Here is a 22836-nt window from a genome sequence, read left to right as displayed (position 1 = left end):
TCATTGGATCTCACTCTTCCTATGTAAGAGAGACCTGGAAAGCTAAGCCAGAATTTGGAAGGTCTTTCTCTGGTATACTTTAAATCATGCTTTTTTGGTAGGAATGCTACCTGGGAAGTGGGATCAACAAGAGAAGTTAAAGTAGGGAGGACAAGAGAAGACAAGGGTGACCGGAAAATACTTCTGAGTTAACAGGAGGATATTCTCTCTTGATATATCTCAGCTCATCTGCTTCCTCTCGCCCTCCTTCTATACTTCCCTTCATTCTTTTTTCTTCTTTCACCTATTTTTCTCATGGTGTAATCTGTCTGCAGGTGGGTCCACAGGCACAGTGAGATTTAACATTCCTATTATTCTGTTTATGCATATACATTTTGCCCTCTCTTTTCTCTTTCCTTCTCTATTTTTCCATCTCTGCCTGTCTTCTCTGCTTATACTTCCTCCATCAGCTCAGCCTCTAATTCATTTCCAAAAAGTAATCTTACGTTGAATAAATTACCCTTTAGAGGCCACAAGATGCCAAATTATTTGGAAGGCCAGGTAAAATAATGTTGGTGTTTTCATTGTTCTCAACTACCATACCTGAATATCTATATGACAAGACCCTACTGACTATGTAATGTCTCAGTTTTCCTTTCTGCAGGAAGATTAGTCACCTGTACACTAGAAAATAATTTCTATCAGATTATATGGAAATTTATGTGGGGTGATGTGATTATATGAAAAGTAATATGAGATGAATAAATGTATGTATTAGACAATGTAGGTGTTAACAGTAAAATGCATGATCAATATATAGCTCCAATCATGTCAGTGTCTGTTACCATGCACACACATACACATCCATGCACACATACATACATGCATGTGCATCCACATACACATATCTATAATTTATCACATGCTACTCCTCCTAAGAATTGCAAGTGTGATTAATCAAATCTAAAATGGAAGGATTATCCATAATCCCAAAATGCTCACCCTGAGAGCTAATGGTTGCACCTTTTGATAATGTAACACTGGAGCTGAGAGAGAATAGCCTGCTAGAGCACATTTGCTCACTCTCCTTAGATTATTTATTCTATGAGTGCCATATTCTTATATGAAATTATTCATTTCGTCAGTCGCTTCGGGTTGGTGATGCCAAAAAATGTTGTAATAGGATAGGTTTTATTACATTTCACACTATAAACAGGTAGACTGATTCAAACAATGACTATTTACCTTTTGCTTATTTTTATATAAATGCTATAGTTTATTCACTGCTTGCTACTCAAATTCAGACCACCTGGCCATTTCTTATAGACCAATAGTCTACTATTAGTTTTCATTTTCCCTAATAAAAGATGCAGGTTAATAGAATAAAAAATCTAAGGAAAGTGAAGGCCAGTTAGTCTGATTTGTTTCCTGAGATGTAAAATTAAACATGCAGTTATTCACTTACTGCACATGGAAGGGTTTGCCATGAAGTGTATACTTAATACCTCAAAAGTTTTTCTATTCCACACTTTCAAAATATTCATTTAGTACCTTTGCCATACTTCTAGTAAAATTTTAAGTGAATTGAGTAGCAATTGTATATATTCTGTTCTTTGAGAAATCTTTAAAGAACAGCACTTTCACGGAATCATAATTGCTTAAGTATGTGAGAGTTGGTCTGTCTTTTTTTGTTTATTTGTTTGTTTTGGTTTTTGCATGGGCAGGCACTGGGAATCGAACCTGGGTCTCCAGCATGGAAGGTAAGAATTCTGCCACTGAGCCACTGTCACACCACTTGGGAGTTGGCCTGTTTTTACATATATATATATATATATACATATGTATGTTTATCTTCCTTACTGCCGTAATCAAATAGAAATGATACATGTACATTTTGTTTGGATGGGATGTGCTGAAATGGAGAACAAGAATTCCCCCAAAGAATATATATCTACACTTTTCAGAGTGAAAGCACATTTTATTAGGCAGCATTGTGGAAAAAAACTTGGTGACTTCCTTTAATAAGAAAGAAAAAGCTGATGATTTTTGAGAAATTGAAAGGAAAGATAAATTATAAGATTACTTCAGCTCCCAAAATATGGTGAGTGCTTGTCCCTGTCTTATTTCTTCCACATTTGAAATAGTCATGTTCTATATATTGATGGAGTAACAAAAGGCTGCTCTGATAATGTTTTGGATATGTGGTATGGTTTGGTTTTATGAAGTTTAGTTTTTTTTCCCCTCCAGGATCTTAAGTTACCTACAACACGAAAGGGACTTCCTTCTCTGGATTTTAAAATGCCTAGAAGTGATCCCTGTGGTTTCTTAACAATGGAAGTCTTCCACATGGAGTAGAATGTGCTTGCAAACCTAAGAAGGGCAAGTGGTTCTTCTAGTTCTTTCTCCTCTTGACTGAACAGTGTTCTGTCTGAGCATTTGGATGCTCCCCGGTATTCAGTCCTGCCTCCTCAGTGTCAGAGTTGAGCAGTGTTATTACCAGGCAGCATCTCCAAGCCTTTTGGTCCCATGTAGAACATGGAGACACTAATATTGGTGGTCTGTCCTGGTTTGCCAGGGTGGCCATGACAAATACTGCAAATTGGTCAGCTTAAGAACAGCATTTATTGTCTCGTGGTTTCAGAGTTTTGAAGTCCAAAACCAAGGTCTTCACAGCCCATGCTTTCTCCTGGAATCTGCAGTATGCTGATGCTGGCTTGTCACAGCCCTTGGGTTCCACTGCCACATAGCCATCAGCCTCACTCACTGGCTTCTTACTTCTAGCTCCCACTGAATCTTGGTTTCTATTGCTTATGGCTTCTATGACTAAGTCTGATTGTCCCCTGCTTACAAGGATGCTAGTCATAGGGACTAAGGCCCACCCTGATTCAATTTGGCCTCACTTTGATTAATAGTAACATCTTTAATAGCTCTATTTACAGATTTGTTCTCACACGCAGAGCTGGGAGGTAGGACTTGAACAAGCCCTTATGGGGGACTTGACACTATCCCCTAGCAGTGCTGAAAGCTGTGCTTTGCAGCATGCTTTGCTCTCACTATTCCACTAAGGAAGCTTTTAAGTGATCTTAACTATAATTACCCTTATCTTTATTTACCCTTATCTTTCATGGTATATACGAATCAAAGCAATTTGGTATTTCCGTATAGTTGGGCATTCTGGTTCTACAAATCTAGTTTGGAGGTGAAATTGAAGCTGGGCAGCCTGGGGAGTTCCCAGAGGAATGGAGATCTCAGCCAAGGGCTGGCGCCCTGAGGGTTCTTGACTCAGTCACAGGAAAGAATTCAAGGGCTGGTCAGTGTGGACAGCTGAGGAGTTGAATAAGCTCCATGTCAGAGAGCCCCAGGAGTTCTCGGCCAGACAGATGCTGAGGGCCTGGAATTCTCTGCTGGATGCCGGAGAGTCCCAGGGATGTTCCGTGAGGTCGGGTCCCAGAGCAGGGGCTGATGCAGGGAAGTTTCTTGACTCAGTTAAGGGGCTCTCGGTCATAGGAAAGAACTGGAGGACTAGTGAGTGTGTACAGCTCACAACTTGAATGTGCAGCTAAAGTACACGCCTGAAGGGAGATGAGCGCAGATATCTTCAAGAGGAAGAGAAGCAGTCTGAGGTCAGGATGCTCGCATTGTAAGGGCTTGGAGAGGCCTTCCCCCTCACCTGGTGTGCTGCTAAGGGATTGACACAATGCATTTTTCCTGGTTCTTTCAGGCACTCACCTGGGGGCTGGGTGTGTGGGGGCTGGGTATATGAGCCCCAAAAGGAACTTCCTGTTCTGGGTCTTAGGGTCAATTTCCCCTCTCTCCTCCCCCATCTAACCTGCCTTAAAATGAAACTCAGAATTTTGTTTCATTATGTTTTTCTTTGTTTGTTGTTTGTTTTCCCCTGTTAAATGGAGCAGGTACTATTGCCAAATAGAATTATTCTTAAATCAATGACATAGTATCATCTTTGCTATCTTCTTCCTCTCTTCCTGGTAAGTGCTAGGAAAACGCTTGAGTCTCCAGCCCCTTAGAAAATTCAGAAATCAAAGTGAACAACAGGCATCTTACTACCATTTCCCCAAACAATAAGGAATATGCCAGCCTCACCAGAATGAAAGCCACCTACGGGAAAATGTATAATTTCCTTGCAAAAAGAGAGGGAAAGAGAGGGGAAGAAAGGGGGGAAGGAAGCAAGGAAGCAAGCAAAGTTTATACTTGAATTGTAACGTGTCATACTGGTATCAAGAAAATAACATTACCATCAGGCCTTTCATGAATATTTACTGTTTCGTACGTATGTATGATGAGTTCATGTCCCAACAAATTGACAAGCATGATTGTCAAATCATATATTTTCTTGCCTGCTTCTAGTAATTTGTTCCTCTTATATGGTCTTATTCTGGAAGTTTAACTGCTCTTTCTGCAAATTATATGCTATGGAGCCTAGAATTTTTTTGAATAACATCTATCCTGACTTTATTTTGCATTCAATCCCTGCCTGGATAATATCTGTTCACCCATCAACTATAATTACAGTAGGCGGGTCTGGAATTTACACACCTGGAAAGGTCACTTGAGTTAGTTCCAGAGCGTCACACCTTTACCTAATATCATTTCCGCACTGTCGAAAAGGCAAGCACCTATGACAGTAGTTTAATTTATGCAGTTTGTATGATATTAGCACCCTTAGTTATTTTCCATCAGTGGTGTGAACACCAAGTTCATAAAACCATGGCATGAATTAAGGTTACACAGCACTTTGACCTTGCATAACTGAAAGTTTATCAGAACCAGTTTGCCCACTAGATTTTCCCCCCTTACTACTGCAGGGTGCCCTGGGTTTAAAGATTAGGCCTTTTAATCAAGGAGACGTGTTTTCTTCTCTGTTAGAGCACTACAGTTTCACATCATAGTCACAGCCAGTCTCATGCAGCAAGGTCTGTGCCCAACTATTTTTGACGTTTAACATCAATCATTATTCCATCTGAGATTGAACATGCACTACAAAGCACTGAGGGAAATCATGAATTTATACAAAATGAATCAAACGAGGTTTTGAACAAATGTCATGCCAAGACCTTGTTACGATAAAGATGTCAGCCTGCTGTTACTTCACTGCCATGTGGATGTAGTGCTTTGTGTGTGTGCATATGTGTGCATTGATTTGTGACACAAACTGTATAGCACATCTGAACACACAGAAAGAGGGAAGCATAGGACAAAAATGTAGCTATACTTCAATATTCTATGGAACCAATGAAAAGGAGACAGTGTTAAATAAAAGTAAAACTGGGGGGGTTATCAACAAATATTCCAAGCAGCCTGCAAAAAAAAAAGACAGAAAATGTCATTAGAATAACAAGTAATGCATAAACTATAGGGCTACTTCACTCTGAAGAACTGGGAAGTGGTTAATCATCTAGCTATCTTTCATGCTGAGGAGGCATTTAGCAGAATTACATTAATTTATGTGATTTTTCCCTTTAGTGAAAAAATAATAACATATGAATGGAATGTTGAGTTTTTCTATATCATTGTACATATAGTTTTGAAGAAAGAAAATTGCATTTGTTTTCAGGTGGTAACATCTTGCTACACTCGACAGAAGGCCTAAAGGTATTTTATTTTTCACACTGAACTCAGATAAAGGTAATGTCAAGTCCTTAATCTGAATCCTCCCAGCGGAAGTTTGTTGGATGGAAATTCAGGCAAGGCCAATGTTGGTATAGAGGCAGAAATTCCTCTTTCTGATTTCTAAAACCCTCAGGTCTGACATTTAAGACCTCTGATTGCTGGGGCACTTCCTTTGTTGACTGTAAAAGCATTTGTTTGATTGTAGATGCAATCAAGTCATCAACTAATTATAGGTACCAATCTCATCAAAGAAATACACTCAGTTATAAGCAGGGCCATGTTGACCAAACAACTAGATAATTTACCCTGGTCACATTGACACATAAAACCAACCACGATAATTATCAACTGAAGTGTATTCAAGTGCTAGTGACAATGACATACAGAGAGGCATTGCCTTAAACTGAAGTAAAGACATGGGCCAAGTGAACATTCGGTCTCAATCCAGAAGGTGGACTTGCTTTGAATACCACTGGGGAAACTTCTAATCAGAATATTTTTGTTTTATAGTTACTTATATATTTGTTTATTTATTTTACTGCACACTATTTTATTATATGTAAAAATACAAAGTTTATGTTTTAATTCAGTCAATGTAAAGGCACCGCAAGGGTTCAATATGTGGTGGTGAATGCTCACCTTGGGTGAATTTTATAATGCATTTTGTAATTGCTTCAATTCCTGTGAACACTAAGGGTCAGGGTAATTTTGATCTCATGGCAATAGTCCTTGGCAACTGTAAAACACAAGCATGAATTGCTGGGGATGACCAAGCCATTTGCAGAGATTCTTTTTTTTTTTTTTTTTTTTTTTTTTTAAGGAAAGACAGAGAGAAGGAAGGAAGGATAGAAGGAAGGAAGGGAGGAAGAAAGGGAAACATCTTTAAACATTTTCTTGTTTTATTGTATTTTTGTTTTTTTGTTTTTGTTACATGGGCTGGGGCCGGGAATCGAACCGAGGTCCTCCGGCATAGCAGGCAAGCACTTTGCCCGCTGAGCCACCGCGGCCCGCCCCTGCAGAGATTCTTGATTACCTATTATTACGTATTTAACAACCTCCTCATTTCTTTCTAGGCCTTTCAGGATCTAGCTATTAAATAATATGTAAAAGGTAGTAGAGGAACATACAACAAAGCTAAAAATAGGTAAATACTGTGTACAGAATGAAGAAAGTAAAGTACTTTAGCATGTATTTGTTTAGCATAATTTTATTTTAGACAGGACTTAGTACTAAGACTTGTAATTGTTTTGTTTATAGTTAACACTTTCTCCTAATGATTTTAATGTGTTTATTATTATGTTTTCTAGAACACCCTTCTCTGATATGATGGGAGATTGTAAGAGAAAAATAAGCTTGGAGCAGATTACATACACAGCCTAGTTAGCACTCACGATAAATCAAACGCATTCCCTTGAAAATATGTTGTGTTCCAGAAGTAGTGTAGGCCTAATACAATACCTGGGACCAGATAATTAAGTTAGATGACTGGGGGTGATAAATCTAAGTTAGGATCCACCCAAGATTTATACACAGAATAAGGTAGAAAGACAACAATTTTTAAACAGCTAAACACAGAATAATAACAAAAGCATTCTCTGAAGGAAAATAAATGAGCGAGGGAAAAACAGTATCTTTTTTTCAAGACTCCTGCTAACTTCCTAGCTTATGTGAGCTCAGTTATTTGTTTTCAACTCACCATCATCACCACCTGCTTCTCAGCTCTCACCTGTATTACTGAGGAGAAGCCAAATCTCCCAGGATCCTCTTCCTCATGTAGTAAACAGGTTACAGCCTGCCAGCAAGAAGCAATTGTAAAAGATTGGGGGGCAAGAGAGGAAGAGAGGCCATTAATCTCTGGTGTGCATGGGCAGATATCAGCTCCCAAATAGCACTACCTAAATTGCAGATTGAAATAGAAGGAAAAACTTTCAAAAGGTCGGTGAGATTGACAGGGGCTTCAGGGTGAGCTGACTGGATTTTCAGTGGTTGCTGGGAGAGCTTTTAAGAACTTCCTGCTTGGAAGCTACGGGCTATTATCATTGGTGACAGCTTCTTTGGCCTTAGTTCCCCCAACCTTTCCAATGGTTGTGTCAGCCTCTGATTTTTTTTTTCTCAGCATTCTTCATTTACCAATCATGGGTTCTGACTGATGGGTCATAATTCATATAAATACATAGTCTTATTGTTTTAGACAGCAGATGGAACATGTGCTCCAATTCTTTTAGAGACAGAGCCAGAAAATTGTGAAGTTTGCTTAAAGGATAAAGGATAGCTTTGCATCCACTTATTTAGCAATGATTTACTGAGTGTCTCTTATGTATCAGACATGATTCGAGACAGTGGGGCATATGTCAGCGATGGAAGTAATGTCCACAATCTCTGACTTTCTGGAGCTTCTAATTCAGTGAGGATAAGAATAGAACATATGTGCAGTGGTGATGGAGGAAGAGGGATATAAGCAGGGAATTTTCATTAACGGGGCAAGATTGTAAGCAGAGGGCCTTGTTTGGAGGTGATTGCAATAATCCAACTATGAGACGGTGAGGGACTGAAAAACTAGAATGGTAGAAGTAGAACATAATGAATTTGTTTCATCTGCTATGTTTAGGGACTATACTGGGAATTGGAGACAAAGAAAAAACAATGCCTATCCCTACAGAATTTAAACAAGAAACACGATAAATAAGTAAATTATATGGTTATTTATATTACAAGTGTTATGGGAAAAAGTCAAATCAGAATGAGTAGGAGGGATGAGAGCTACTGGGAAATGTGTGAGTAGTAGCACTAAAAAGCCTGGTCAGATTAAGTCTTACGGTGAGAGTGAGAGCGAAATATAGACATCAAGGAGGAAAGAGAATTAACTGGCGGGAAAAGCCAAAGAACGACTATTCTAGGCACACGGAGCCAGGAGAAGAGAGGACCTATGGCTGGAGCATGTCTGACTTGTTTAAGGCACATCGGGGTGATGTGAGTAAGTTGGGGAGCCCAAGAAAAATTCAGAAATGTAAGCTAGAGCCCAGGGCCTCCCAGGCCTTTGTAACGAAACCAATTTCCCTATAAGTGAAAAGGACAGTGTGGTTCTGAGCAGAGAAGCCACCTGGCCTGACTTCCATTTATTTAAAATGATGATTTTGCTGCTTTATTGGGAATAGGCAATAGTAGGGCAAGCGCAGCGGAAGGCAAAAATGTTAGAGGCTTTTGAGAGTATCCGGTTGAGAAATGATGACATCTCAGACATGCAGCAGTGGAGGTAGTGCAAGGCGCTTAGGTCTTAGATTTATTTTGAAGGTAGAGCCAACACGATTTTCTGACAAACTGGACATGGAGTATGAACGAAGGAGAAGAATCATGCACTACTCCAAGGTTTTGGCCTGATAGAAAGTTAAATTTGCCATAACTGAAATTGGAAAGCCAATGGGGAAAGCAGATTTGAGAGGAAATATGAGGGTTTCAGCTTTGGTCAAGTTGAGTTTAAAATGTATATTTGGCATTAAAGTAGGAGTTTCTACTACACTTTGGATATTTAAGTCTGCATGTAAGACAAGAATATTTTTAGGGATTAAAAATCAGAAGTGGAAATTTTAAAAATTTGATGAGATTGATAACGATGTGAGACAGAGAAAAAAATCTAAGAATTAAACACTAGAGTGACAACATTAAAGGTCAAGAAGATGAAATACCATCAAAGAAAATTGAAAATGAGCAACCTGTGACCCAGAAATACACAATAATATATGCTACCTGGGGAAGTGAAACAAAGAAAGCAAATTAAGAAGAAAAGGGTGATCCAATATGTCACTTGCTATCAATAGCTCAAGTAGCATAAGACCTGAGAATTAAAGTTTGTATTCAGTATTGGAGGGTGGTTGCTAACCTTGACAAGAATGCTTTGGGTGGATTTAAGAAACAATGCAAGGGGAAGGATTGGAAACAATTTTTTTTGAGGAATTTTACTACTAATTGCTCAAAGAAAAGGAGCAGTAGTTGACACATGAAAGGAGGTTGATAAAAAGCTTTTCTATATGGTAGAAATGGCAGCACCTTCATATGCTGGTGTGAACCATCCTTATACAGAAAGAGGAAATATATTTTGAAACATAGAAGAAAGTGGTGGGTTATGGGAGTGATGTCCCTGAGTAGGTGAAAAGAGATGAAATCTAGTGCCTTAGACGGATTTTGTTAGGAGCATGGATAGATCAGACAGGATAAGAGAAGGGAAGGCAGAATATGTTGATGTCATAGTGAGAGTGTGGTGAAAAAAGTGAGATTCCAGATATATTTTGAAGGTAAAATCAACAGAATTCAAGGGTGTTAAAGCTGTGAATTTACAAAATCTTCAGTAATTTATTTGCCTTATCCTAGACATTCTTTTTCTGTACATGGATTTGAACAATGAATGTTAATATACTATGCATATAAAATAGAATATAAAAGTTGCTTTTGGAGAAAGATGTATGCTAAATTTCCATTGTTTAATGAAATAATTAATATTAATTCCATGGCAAGGGTGAAGACAAAATATTCTTTTGCTAATAATTTATCTCCTACAAACTTACAGGTAAAATTCATTATTCACACGATATTAGCTATACAAATTCACACACACACATACAAACATATACATATATGTTGCATACATGTATACATATTAAAGTGTGTATGTGTGTGTGCATATATATATATATATATATACATACACTAATCCATAAATATTTTAGTTCATTGTGAATTACTTTCTAATAAGATGGTTTGGATACCTTTTGATAATAGCTAGACCATGAAATATGTATGTGCTTTTATTCTTTATTAAGGGAAATATTTTCTTTCTCTCTTGTCTTTCCTTCTCTTTCCTCCTTTTCTCTCTGTTTCTCTTTCTCCCTTTGCCCTTTTACCAATTTCTTCCTCTTCATCCAATCTTCCCTCCCTCCCTCCTTCCTTTTTTTTTCTTTTTCTCTTTCTTTCTTCATGCTTCTCTTTTTTATCCTCCATCATTAATAAAAATGTTTTAAGAAATCATCATATCCTCTATTCATGATAAGCACTTTGAGGACAGTTTTTGAAGCATAGACAAAGTTGCTGCCCCTGAAGGTTTTTATAGACCAGGTTGAAGATGCAGTATTTATGTTCATGCAACTATTAAAAGATAGCTAGGAATGATGTTTAATTTCGTCAATGCCAGCAATAATGGCTCTAGGAAAGGTAAATTTTGGAAAAGAGTGAAAGTCCTCTTTGCACAAAGTTTAATGAAAAAAAGCTGATTCTTTACAAAGGTAATCTAATGTCATTTTAACATATCTATGAAACATAATAAATCATTCATCATTATGTTATTTTGTGGTGTATATTTTTCTTTTTTCTCCTCTAAATTATAGTACAGTCCTTTTGAGATTTTGTGTAAGTTATATTCTTGACATGCACAGTCATAGGGCATTTTGAAAATAGCTCTTTCTCAGCTTGCCTCCAGTCAAAAGTAGGCCATGCATAATTTTCTTCTTAAAGGGGAGAGGAAAATTGGGTTAATACCTAGATTCAGACAAACAACTTGCCTCCTTACATTTTTGTTCTTCTTTACTTTCTCTTTCTCTCTCTCTCTCCTCTCTTTATGTGTGTGCTGTGTTAAATGCATATGTTCTAGTTTGTTAGCTGCCAGCATGCAATATACCAGAAATGGAATGGCTTCTGAAAAGAGGAATTTAATAAGTTGCTAGTTTACAGTTCTAAGGCTGAGAAAATGTCCCAATTAAAACAAGTCTATATAAATGTCCAGTCAAAGGCATCCAGGGAAAGATACCTTGGTTCAAGGCCGATGAAGTTCAGGGTTTCTCTCTCAAGTGGAAAGGCACATGGCAAACACAGTCAGGGTTTCTGTCTCGGCTGGAAGGGCACATGGTGAACACAGCATCATCTGCTAGCTTCCTCTCCAGCTCCCTGGGAGGCATTTTCCTTCTTTTTCTCCAAAACTCGCTGGCCAGGGACTCTCTGCTTCATGGTGCTGTGGTGTTCTCTGCTCTCTCCAAATCTCCAGTTTTCTCCAAAGAAAACTTCCTCTTTTACAGGATTCCCATAAACTAATCAAGATGCACCTGAAGGAGACATGTCTCCACCTAATCCAGTTTAACAAACACTCTTAATTTAGTCACATCTCCAGAAAGATGATCTAATTATAGTTTCATACATACAATACTGAATAGGGATTAGAAGAAATGGCTGCCTTTACAAAATGGGATTAGGATTAAAACATGGCTTTTCTAGGGTATATGCATCCTTTCAGACCAGCACAGCATAGAATATATATTCATTTGTAACAAATTATACACATAATTCAGAAGGTGGTTAAAAGGTTTTACTCTGAATGAAGGTGAGCACATCACAAATCTGATGAGTCAGAGATTTATGCAACTAAATGGTTTCATCAAGAAGAGAACATAAAAAAATACCTGGTGCTGAAACCAGCCTGCTTCCTTGAGGGTATTTTCTTTTGCCACACTGAGTATCTGCTTAAACATTCTTGTAATTTCTTTCCTCTTCTAATCCTTTTTCTTTACTGAAATGTGTTGTTTATCAATATATGCCTGCTTTATTCTTCAGGTTATAACTTCTGCCAGGTGTTGATGCTGAATAGATTTTTAAAAAAGGAAAAAAGAAGAAATGCCATTCTCAAACTATTGATTGGATGATAGAAACCACTTTACAAAGTCTACAAAGCACATTAAATTTTACAGCAGAAAATAAGCAGCCAAATGCACTGGATTAGTTTGGTTAATTTCTGATTGATTTAAACCATAAGCTACTAAATACAATGTATTAATGAAAATAACTTTCTTCTATATGCTTACCTTTGATGCCAAACGTATCTTGAATTGGTTTTCTATTCAGAATTGGCCTAAAATATTGTGTATAGCAATCAGCCTTTCCTTTGCTTCGGTCCAGCTCTTACTTTTATGTAACAAGCATATTTTATAGCTGTTGACTTCAAAACACTAAGCAAAATACAATGGCCTTCTAAATTGGGATGTGCTGGGAGGGACCTCGTCTCTGAGAAGGAATCTTCCAGAAGACAAACTCACAGGGGCTTTCCAAGGAAATGGCATACATCCTACAGAAATGCAGATAATGCCTGGTTTTAAAACTAGTTTCAGTTCAATAGAGATAGCTTATCAGAATGGACGAGCATACCGTATTAATCAATATATATCTCTTCCCCACTTTGTAAGACCCCTCATATATAAAATGGAAACTTAATGTCAATCACTCAGAACATTTCCTCACTTGTTTCTATATTCACGCTATATACGATTCCTCTTTCTACCCCTTTCGTGGAATTCCCTTCTACTTTGTGAATGGTATGCTGCCCAAGTGAAGAATTGCTCAATAAAGCTGTTAGATCCTAAATTTAATGTTGTTGAAAAGCTTTTCTTTTATCAGTATCAAATCCTCTTTAGAAGATTTTACTGCTCTTTTTCTCACCACTGTTTCTAGCTGTTACCATTATTATCATTACATGCATTATTCTACCTACATAACATGTAGTTAAATGTCCCCTTCATGTATTACCCAGGCTGCCCCCTGAATCTCATATTCCATTATATATAATGCAAAGTCTTAATTGGGTGCAATCATCTATTTAAAGATGAAATTAATTTCAAAGTTTTCTGGCAACTGAGGTGAAATTCAAAGGCTATTTCTAGATTTACGCAGCAAAGGTCATGCTGAGAACCCAATGACAGCAGTGAAGCCCATCTATGTGGCCTGAATTCATATATGAAAGGGAACGCTCTTCTGCACAATATTCCTTCATCTGAAAAGTGAATGCCTGCAATTCCTTTAATGAGGACAGACAGTATTTTTTTTCCATAATATTATTGGAAGCTAAAAATACAAGTACTTCACAGAGGTAGTACATTGATTTCTATTTATTCTGTGCTTTTAAATGACAGAGATCAAATTCTTTCTTGCAAGGAGATTTTGTTATAAGGGAACTGCATTTCTGAAAAGGAATAAAGATGGCTGCCCCTGGCGGGAGGAGGTGAAGTTGTTAAGCAAGAAAAGGCAGATTCCTCAAGGCCATAGTTTCCCAGCTCCAACCTTTGCCCATGGCCTCCTTGATTGCAGCACTGATTTCATAAACATTCAGAAGAAATAATTTCTAGGGTTTCTTGAAGCTGAGAGGAGGCAAAACGCTAATGAAAGGATCACATTCTCACGGTCCTCTCTCAGCCTCTAATATCGCTATTTCTGTACACGCGCTGAAACACCCTCTCTAGGAAACAGGTGGGAGAAGAGAAGAGGGAGTGAGCTGCTTAAATGTTGCTTAATTCCCCCTTTCTTCCTTCCCAGCTTAGAAATACGGTCAAAACCTCAGAGCCCAGAATGCTAATAAATATTATCACTGTATCCGGAGACTTTGGAGATATTCAAATGAGATGCTAACTCATGCCACACTGTGTTTTAAACACGAAAGCTGAAGGTTCACTTTGGAAAGTGGGCTGCTGATTCAAGGCTGTTTGAAAAGCAAACATGATATTTAGTTGTGATTCTGAATTGGAGTGAAGAAATTAATTGGTATATATGATTATTGGTATATATGATTTATAATGTTTCCTGGTTTTTCTGTACTTGGATTTTCTAAAGAATAGTGTTAGTGGACTTTTGAATTCCTTTTTCAATCTTGTCTGGCATAATCATGATCCTGCTTCACATTTAGACATTTAGAGGTAGAAGTCTAAGCACTAAACTCATGCTTAGCGTTTTAAAGTAAAAACGGGTACTTAGAGGGTCAAAGAAATTGTTAGCTGTAGGGTTATATCTCTGAGATCATTTGTAATTTTTAAAAACAACTCTTTGTTCTAACATCATTGTCTAGAAGTCTTTCATAAAAGTTCACACACTGTTGTCTTACTAGTAAATGCAAAGTAATTACCCTTAAAAAAAAAAAGAAAGAAATTAATTGGCTTTTCAAAGAGAACTTGCCAAAAAAACCTTTATTTTCATGGTTAAGAGCTTTTTTATTATAACAAATTGGTGCCAAAAATTACACTTAGAAAGTATTTACTTTACAATGGTAAAATCTAAAATCATGTAGAAGAACTTGTTAATATTTTACAAATAGTAAATATAATATTTTATTTTTCTCCCAACAGCTAGGGTGTGAATTGAAGAAACAAACATCCCCTCGCTTCTGGGAACTCTTTAACCCTTATGTTATTTTATCTTAATTTTACACTTACATCTTTTCTTGCCACATATAAAGTTTTGACTTCAGACTTGATAACATCAAAAGATAGAATTTAACCTTTTATATCTTTAAAAATGTCCTGAGGTCATCCGGTAATTAAAACGAACCATCACACCTGGCCTGGACACTGACAATTGTCGACTCTAACTTGACTTTGTAATTTCTCTGTCTTCGTTAGCAATTCTTTACTTTTCTAGGACAATCCTGACCAGACGGATTGAGTATTCATTACTGGAAGTTCCAGAAAGATCCATTAATCCAACTCATCAAGATAAAACATCAACAGAGGTTTTGTGTCTTAAAATTGTTTCAACATCTCCCCTCAAAATCCTAGTTCTCCAATACTGGATTGTTGTATTGAGATTCTTACACAATTCTAATCAATCCCTGCATTGAAAAATGCCCCTTCAACCAAATGTCTAAGTCTCAATCAAGTCACCTTGTCTTCCCCACTCTGCAATGTTGACAAAGCTTGGTCAGACTGTCTTCTGTTTTGGTAGACAGTAAGCTCAGCTCTGACTCATTAACAGGTTGCATTATTGATGTCTGGGAAGCCAAGTTTTGACAGGACACTCAATCTTTGCTTTGCTGCTTTCTCTTCCTTTTCTTTCTCTCCTGATGATATTCTCTACAGGACCTCCTCCTACATTCATGTTTTCATTATTATTTTTCTCTTTATGAATCATAGCCATTTCTCCCCAATGATCTTTGTGACATTTTTTAAAGATCCCTGCTGTACACTAGGAACCTAAATACCTAATAATACTGTAGAACCTATTTCTTGTATCACACAATTCACTCCATTCTGGTGTTTAGCAGAAGGCATTTATACAAGTGCCTTCCAATAAATAAAGATTTAGTTTTCATGAGTTCCTTATTTTCACCATTTTTTGTCAGTTTGAATTGGTTAAAACACTTTTTTCGTATATAAAGCATGTACCTTTATATATGTATGATATGTATATCAGTATGCTATTTGCTTTCAATATTGAAGTCTTAATGGACTATGATGGGAATGTATATAGTGCTCAGTCAATGTTTTGACCAAATCTATGTATTTTCTCTGATTCAGTTATGCAAGTTGATCTACAGCATTAAAATATGTTTAAAAATAAATGAAAACGGAGAATAGCATGAACAAAGTCATGAAAACAGGGATGAGTGAGGAATGCTTGAAAAGTGGCAGCTGACATATTTTAGCAAAAATTAAATTGGCTGGGAATACTTACAGAGCACTGAAAAACTAAGTTAGAATCTTACTGACAAGAATCTTGAAATTTGACATTTTTTTGGACCAATCACTCTTTACCGAGCTATGCTAACAGTTCGTGCTATCTTCGTAAATTGGTAAATATGATGCAACTAATATGTAATTGTTTTAGTTAAATTTTGGAAATAATTTGTTTTCTAAAATTAAACAATAAAAGCCAATTTAAACTTTCACATTTTACTTTTGCATACCATGTCCTTTTTTAAATGGACCACCAATTTGGTAATAGTTTTTTGGGGACTTGCTTATGTAAATAATATAATGCAAAAGAAAAATATTTGAGTAAAAGTCTGCATTCTGATGTTACTCTGACACTAGTACACAAGGACTACTATTTTTCTGAAACTATATAAAAGAAGGAATGCTGATATACCAGAACTTGCTGATATACCATCTGTTGACATGAAGATAATAGCAATTGTATTCAAGTTCCACACTGAAAATTCCTAGTACAATGCTAGACTCCACTGCATTAAAAAAAACAAAAGCTGGTTTGTTCATGATGCCAAGCTAGAAATAATATAAAGGGAAACCTTAAATAACATACTTATTCACTAAGTGTTACTGATGATTTTTTTCAAGTCTTTCTCTTTCTCTCTCCTTTTCTTTTCTTTTGTAAATTTTTTTAATTGTTAAATATAACATACACACATACACACACACAAAAGATAAAGCAATGACTTTTAAAGTACACTTCAAGAAGTAGGTGCAGAACAGCTTTCAGAGTTTGTAATGGGTTACCATTCTACTACTTTACAGTTTTCCTTCGAGATGCTCCAAAACAGTGGAAGCTAGAAGAAATTATTTTCTTTTTTGTGAAAAATAATATATATACAAAAAAAGCAATCAAATTCAAAGTACATCACAACAATTAGTTGTAGAACATAGTTCAGAGCTTGGTTTGAGTTACATTTCCACAATTTTAAGTTTTACTTCTAGCTGCTCTAAGACACTAGAGACTAAAAGAAATATTGACATAATAATTCAGCACTCATACTCATGTGTTAAGCCTGATCTTCTCTGTATAACTGCACCATCACTTTTGATCTTTCTTCCATATTTAGGGGTATCTGGGCTATGCTCATTCTAACTTACATACCTATCAAATGATCATGAGAATAAAGGCATTATATCTATACACAGAACCATGGAAATGGATAAAATTAGTTCTCTTCCCCACAGACATAATGTGATCTCACTGTTCAAGGTTGCCTAAGTTCTATCAGTTCTAACCTTCCAAGTCTATTTCTAATCAGATCACTATTGATAAATTAGATTAACATGAATAGTTAGGTGTCAGTGACTGACAATGGCAATACCCGACACATGGGATATTGACATTTCATAAAAGAAGTTTCTTAACTGATACCATGATACAGTATTATGGATGAGAGGGAATGACTTTGGAAGGAAAGAAATGGTGGGTTGCAGCTCTTTCTGCAGATGTCCGATCTGTATTTGTAGAATATAATGAAAAGGATAGACTCTACAATGCATGTGAAAAATTGGCAAATCTCACATGTTCTTCTTGTTCAGCTAAGACGACAGTGCATACCCGTTATCTAATATAGACATGATAAGCACACATAGAAAATATGTGAAATATTTAAATCACTTATTGTCCCAACACCAAAAATGATATAAGCTCACTTAAATAAATAATAAAAAATGAAAATTAATTTTGGAGACGGTATCCTAGCAGTGAGAAGGACGCAACTTCTACTTTACAAGAATGAATACATAGACAAGAACAACATTTAAAATAATTTAAAAATGATAGAAGTGGTTTTCTTTAGAGATATATGTGCCTTCATGACATTTTCCTTCATTATTTAATTTTTTCCGCAAAGATCAAATCAGATGTTGCATCATCAATGAAGCGTTTGTCAACCTGCCAGTTCAGAAATTCTCTTCCCACCACAACCCACTGCATTTTCTTTCATGTCATTATCATGACATTAATCACATGTTCTTGGGTGTGTTAAAGGAATTAGGATCTAGGTCTTATCTCTTCTATTCAATAGTAAGTTGAAAGGAACAAGCCATAATTTATTCACCTTTACACATGGCAATTAAATTTTCGATATATTTGAGTTGAGTTCTATCAGATACCAATAGCAAACTCATGTAATGCTAACTAAATGCTGACAAAATTCCTAGTGAAATATATCATTTAGTCAACCTGTTGGTTATTACTAATTCCTTTTTTTTTTTTTTTTTTTTGGCATGGACGGGCCCCCAGAATCGAACCCAGGTCTCCAGCACAGCAGGCAAGAACTGCCACTGAGCCACTGGTGCACTTCCCTATCACTAGCTCCTTTTACAGATGGAGAAACTGGGGCATTGAGAAGTTAGCTGAGCAGCTGCACAGTCAGGATGAGCCTGATGCAGAATTCGAACCTATGCAGTCTGCCCCCAGAGTGTTCCCTGTGAGAACTATGCTCTACTGTCAGTCATAGGACAAAAGAAATACAGCCGGGAATTCATGAAGCTTTCGATTCTGTATTAATTTTCTTTTCTATTCATATAGACACATATTCATATTTGTTTACTTACATATCCATATAAGTTGGTGAAATTCTAAATTCAAATACATGTACACTGTAAATAAATCAAAATCAGAAAAAGTTTCCATAGAAAGTTCAACCTCTCCTAATATCACCCAAGAGTAATAACCACATTTAATAGTTGGGTATAAATTTCTCGCGACTGTTCGGATGCATGTGCTGGATGTCAGGAGACATGTAGACGAATGCTTATAGCAGCATTGTTCATAGCAATAAAACGGTGGAAAAAACATAAATGTCACCTGATGGTGAAAGGGATTAATAAATTGAGGTATAATTATGATGGAATGCTATATTTGTCCTAGTTTGGATATCCAGGGAGGCAGTAATTTATGGTGCAGTTGATCCCAGGAAGCTGGAGGGAAGGAGTAGGGGTAGTGCCACCAGGAAGGAGGAAGAGGCCATGAGGGGCCGGACCGAGCTGTGTCCCACCGCCAGGAGCTGGGGCTTATTCCTTCTGGAGCCCTCTAGAGCTGTATGGCATGGATGTCAGAATTTCGATAGTAAAGATCAATTTATTCCCTCAATAAATGCAGCCTGGCATGCATGTGCATATTCTTTATGATCTTAGCAATCTGCTAGAAGTCAAGGAATGGAAAGTTGCACGTGACCATGTCTTATTCCCACTCAGTTCCTTCTTACCTCTGACCCTGTCCACGTCGACCTGGGTTTCCTGTCACTAATCCTATCTTGCAATCAAAGGATCAATGAATGCATGAATAAATGAATGAATGAGTGAGTACGTGAACACATTTGGTATATAATTTTATATTTAGGTCCTCTTATGAGTTGGCCTTTGAGAAATGGCTTTTGGCTTGCTTTGGTTCCATTGCAGCCACTGCTCCAGAACACTCTACATAAGTTGTGGCTTCTAAAGCCTGAGCACATCTATGTTCACATAAATTCTTTGAAATTTGAAGAACACGGTAATTTTTTTTTTTTTTTTTTTTTTTTTTTAAAGGAAAGACAGAGAGAAGGAAGGAAGGATAGAAGGAAGGAAGAGAGGAAGAAAGGGAAACATCTTTTAGACATTTTCTTGTTTTATTGTATTTTGTTTCTCCGTTTTCGTTACATGGGCTGGGGCCGGGAATCGAACCGAGGTCCTCCGGCATAGCAGGCAAGCACTTTGCCCGCTGAGCCACCGCGGCCCGCCCCAGAACACGGTAATTTTGACAAGCAGATCATTGAAACAGAACATGCCATTATGCTGTCATGAGAAACAAAGATATGAATGCCTCCCAGGTGACTGCTGGGAGATCATCTGATGGAAGTCAGGCTGTGTTGCCAAGAGGTAAATAAATGAATCTCAGCTCTCATCATTCCTCACTTGACTCATGAGTGATGAGTGAACACACAAAGCAAATACCTTTTAAATTGCTTCACAGTCTATCTGAGCATAATCTCTTCGATACTTCACTGTTTTATAATCTATATTTTGTCCTTTTTGATGTTTTCATGTGATCTAGACACTGCTCCTAAGGTACTGTCTTAGTCCTCTCCATAAATTGAATTCACATAACTCTTGTTGGAAAGATGTTCACCTCTGTCAAATGAACATTTCCATAAGATGTTCCCATTTCATTTTCAGCTGATTTAAACCAGCAGCTGACTCCAATTTGCAAGTTGAATTTGTCTGCTCTAAAATGCCACAGTCACAAACTAATATAAAATTTGCTTCCTTAATTCTCCTAGGATTTGATATTTTGCAACAGGGGTTTGGATAAAGGAACATTCATATTTATTTTTTGAAGGGCTTGAAAATTATCTTCCCTTAAAAATGGAGAACAATTTCAAGTGATGTGTGCGCATGTATAAATTTAAACTACATATGTATACCCAGAATAGAATCACACAAGGCAAGATGATTATGTTTTATAATTGAAGGTTTTGCATTGAATGTATTTCCCTACATCACATTTATGATATTTAAAATACCAAAATCCAGAAGGTTGCATAATTAGATGTCATAAAAAGAATACATTTTAATATAGTAAAACTGTAAACAGCATAAAGCTTCTCAACCATTTTTAATATTCTACGTATTGAGTTTCCTAAAGAAAACTAATTGGCTGAACATCATTCATATCTGCCACTTTTTAATATAATGATTCCAAATTTACATGTAAGCATTTATAATTGAATAAAAAAATAAGAGAAGTAAGAGGATGTTTTATAATGAAATGGTGTCAGTGTGTATTCAAGTGGACTTTGCCAATGTTAGTTGTTAAACTATTTCTTGGGTATTAGATTTCTGTAATGAAGTAGTAAAATATTTTGAGAATAAAGTATTATAGGAAAGTTTAGACACATAGGTTAGAAGAAACAACTCAATATTTAACTGATCTGATAGTTTTCCTTATAACTGTTTAGACCAACGCAGTGTACAATGCAATGTTTAGGCCCATCTCTTTTGGTGACTTGCCTTGTGTATCACTGACAATGCAATCGACAGATTCAAAATCAATCTGTGACTCAATAGAGCTTTTCTCATCGGTGGCTTTCACACATGCCAATATCAGCTTTCTTCCTTTTACCCAGTGTCTTCCCCTTTGCCAACAAAGGAACAAATTTACTTTCAAATTCCTTTTTTTTTTTATTAATTAAAAAAAATTAACTAACACAACATTAGAAATCAATCCATTCTACATATGCAATCAGTAATTCTTAATATCATCACATAGGTGTATGGTCATCATTTCTCAGCATATGCATCGATAGAGAAAGAAATAGCACGACAACAGAAAAAGAAATAAAGTGATAACACAGAGAAAACACAAATAAAAATAAAAAGTACAAAAATATATAAGAGAAAGAAAAAAAAAACAAAAAAAAACTATAGATCAGATGCAGCTTCATTCAGCGTTCCAACATAATTACATTACAGTTAGGCAGTATTGTGCTGACCATTTTTTTTTTTTTTTTTTTTTAGACATCATACCATTCTACATATGCAATCAGTAATTCTTAACATCATCACATAGATGCATGATCATCGTTTCTTAGTACATTTGCATCGGTTTAGAAGAACTAGCAGTATAACAGAAAAAAATATAGAATGCTAATATAGAGAAAAAAATAAAAGTAATAATAATAAGAACAAAACAAACAAAACAAAACAAAACAAGAACTTATCGCTCGGATGCAGCTTCGTTCAGTATTTTAACATGCTTACTTTACAATTAGGTATTATTGTGCTGTCCATTTTTGAGTTTTTGTATCTAGTCCTATTGCACAGTCTGTATTCCATCAGCTCCAATTACCCGTTATCTTACCCTGTTTCTAAATCCTGCTGAACTCTGTTACCAATGACATATTCCAAGTTTATTCTCGAGTGTCGATTCACATCATTGGGACCATACAGTATTTGTCTTTTAGTTTTTGGCTAGACTCACTCAGCATAATGTTCTCTAGGTCCATCCATGTTATTACATGCTTCATAAGTTTATCCTGCCTTAAAGCTGCATAATATTCCATCGTATGTATATACCACAGTTTGTTTAGCCACTCGTCTGTTGATGGACATTTTGGCTGTTTCCATCTCTTTGCAATTGTAAATAACGCTGCTATAAACATTGGTGTGCAAATGTCTGTTTGAGTTTTTGCCCTTAATTCCTTTGAGTAGATTCCCAGCAATGGTATTGCTGGGTCGTATGACAATTCTATATTCAGCTTTTTGAGGAACCGCCAAACTGTTTTCCACAGTGGTTGCACCATTTGGCATTCCCACCAACAGTGGATAAGTGTGCCTCTTTCACCGCATCCTCTCCAGCACTTGTCATTTTCTGTTTTGTTGATAATGGCCATTCTGGTGGGTGTGAGATGATATCTCATTGTGGTTTTGATTTGCATTTCTCTAATGGCCAGGGACATTGAGCATCTCTTCATGTGTCTTTTGGCCATTTGTATTTCCTCCTCTGAGAGGTGTCTATTCAAGTCTTTTTCCCATTTTGTAATTGGGTTGGCCATCTTTTTGTTGTTGAGTTGAACAATCTCATTATAAATTCTGGATACTAGACCTTTATCTGATATGTCGTTTCCAAATATTGATTCCCATTGTGTAGGCTGTCTTTCTACTCCCTTGATGAAGTTCTTTGATGCACAAAAGTGTTCAATTTTGAGGAGTTCCCATTTATTTATTTCCTTCTTCAGTGCTC

At 36.6% G+C, this 22836-nt stretch overlaps 1 long non-coding RNA gene across 1 annotated transcript; it reads right to left on the bottom strand.

Annotated features, from left to right (window-relative positions):
* Positions 1-5201: 5201 nt before the first annotated feature.
* LOC143662532 (uncharacterized) lies at positions 5202-7575 on the bottom strand. Its single transcript, XR_013165392.1, has 3 exons — positions 7334-7575; positions 6247-6343; positions 5202-5295 (listed from the first exon to the last, which is right to left on the bottom strand). It is a non-coding gene; the product is annotated as an uncharacterized LOC143662532 (long non-coding RNA).
* Positions 7576-22836: the final 15261 nt, after the last annotated feature.

Source organism: Tamandua tetradactyla, chromosome 18 (genome assembly GCF_023851605.1).
Source record: "Tamandua tetradactyla isolate mTamTet1 chromosome 18, mTamTet1.pri, whole genome shotgun sequence".
Taxonomy (NCBI): domain Eukaryota; kingdom Metazoa; phylum Chordata; class Mammalia; order Pilosa; family Myrmecophagidae; genus Tamandua; species Tamandua tetradactyla.
The sequence above is the reverse complement of the archived record's forward strand: the minus strand, read 5'-3'. Positions and strand labels throughout refer to the sequence as shown.